Raw genomic sequence first — 2057 nt, 5'->3', positions numbered from 1 at the left:
TTGTGCATAGGGTCGCTATGAGTCGCAAACGACTCGACCGCACATAACAGCAACAACAACAACGGATAATATGCCTGTGTTGATTTCATAAAATGGCCATATTACTGTTATCTCTCTGATTTTACTGAATTACTTATAAAAGAAAAAAATCTGGATGAACATATAAAACATGTGTCATTGAATGGATTCTGACTCTTGGTTAACCCCATGAGTTTCAGAATAGAATTATAGTTCAATGACTATGATCTTACAGAAACAAATGCCTGCGTAGTTCTTCCAAGGAAACTCTGGGTGGATTAAAGCATCCAACCTTTAGTATGTTGTTGTTGTTAGGTGCCATCAAGTCAAGTAAAACTCATAGTGACCCTATGAACAAAATATCTGAACCTAGTCTTGTCCTGCGGCATCCTCACACTTCCTTCTACACAAGAGCACATTGTAGTATTTGTCCTTTTGTAACTGAGATATTTAATTCACTGTTATAAAATAGGACTGACATGGGGATGAGGGGAAAACTAAAAAAAGAGGAGATAAATAATGTACAAAGGATTGAAACAGATGAGAGAAATAACTGCTAAAAAGAATATAGAATTAAGTGTCATTTGCATGACGACAGTACAAAATAAGAGTTGCATAGCAAAGTGGACTGGGGGCAGGGAGGGGCAGCGGAAATTGTGCAACAATGAAAGAATTTTTTTTTCAAAGAGAAAAGTGAACTGGGAGTATGGATAGGGAGGATAATGGGCAATAATGAATGAATGGAAACTCAAGTTCACTATACACTTCCTTTAAAATCTAAAAAAAAAAAAAGAGCCCATTGCAGCAATCACCATATCAATCCACCTGGTCAAGGGTCTTTCTCTCCTTTGCAGACCCTCTGCCCTTCCCAACATTATTTTCCTCTCCAAGGTATAGTCCCTTCTAGCAAGATGTCCACAGTATGTGAGGTATGTGAGGTGAAGCCTCATCATTCTTGTTTGTTGCCTCCAAAGAACACCCTCTCTAAAATATATTTGTTCATTCTCTTGGCCGTCAATGGGATGTTTAGTGTTCTTCTCCAACACCACAGCTCAAAGGTTTTGATTCTTTTTCTGTCATCCTTATTCATTGTCTAGGTCTTGGATGCATGGCTACAAATCAGAAAGATCGTGGCCTGAACTAGACACACCTTACTCCTTAAACTGACATCACTACTCCTCAGTAATTTGAAAATGTTCCTAACTGCAGATTTTTCCAGTGCAATGAATCTTCTTATTTCCTGACTGCTGGTATCAAGGTTGTTAACTATGAGTCCAAGTAAGATGAAGTTGTTGACAGTTTCAATCTCCTCTCCATCCATCATGACACTGACTATTGGTCCAGTGGTAAGAACCTTTGTATCTTGATATTGAGATGCAATCTATACTGAAGGCTGCATTCCTTGATCTTCTGCAACACGTGCTTCAAGGGCTCCTCACTTTCAGAGAGTAAGGTTGTGTCATCTGCATAATGTAGGTTATTGATTAGTCACCCTCCAATCTTGATGCCACATTTCTCTTCATAGAGTCCAGATTTTTGCATAATTTGTTCGACATATGGATTGAACATGTATTGAGATAGAATGCATTCCTGACACACTCCCTTCCCAATTCCAAACCATGCAGTGCTGCCCTGCTCCATTTGCACAACAGCTTCCTGGTCCAAGTATAGGTTCCTCATGAACACAATCAAGTGCTCTGGGATTCCCATTCTTCTCAATGCTAGCCACAACTTCTCATGATCCACACAGATGGATCCTGGCTCAAAGTAAGGAATACCAAAAGAATGTCTATTTGTGCTTTATTTACTATACAAAGGTGTTTGACTGTATGTATCATGACATCAGCAGTAATATTCTTAGTTCCACAGCCTCTTCTAAATCCCACTTGAAGTCCTGGCAATTCCATATCTATGTACTGTTCCAGTCATTTTTTAATGATCTTCAGCAGTATTTTACTTGCATGTGATATCAATGATGTTGTTCGATAATTTCCACATTCAGCTGAATCACCCTTCTTGGGAATAGGAACAAATATGGA

The sequence above is a fragment of the Elephantulus edwardii genome, unplaced genomic scaffold, assembly GCF_000299155.1.
Source record: "Elephantulus edwardii isolate Elephantulus edwardi_28Jun2011 unplaced genomic scaffold, EleEdw1.0 scaffold00012, whole genome shotgun sequence".
NCBI classification, from domain to species: domain Eukaryota; kingdom Metazoa; phylum Chordata; class Mammalia; order Macroscelidea; family Macroscelididae; genus Elephantulus; species Elephantulus edwardii.
The sequence above is the reverse complement of the archived record's forward strand: the minus strand, read 5'-3'. Positions refer to the sequence as shown.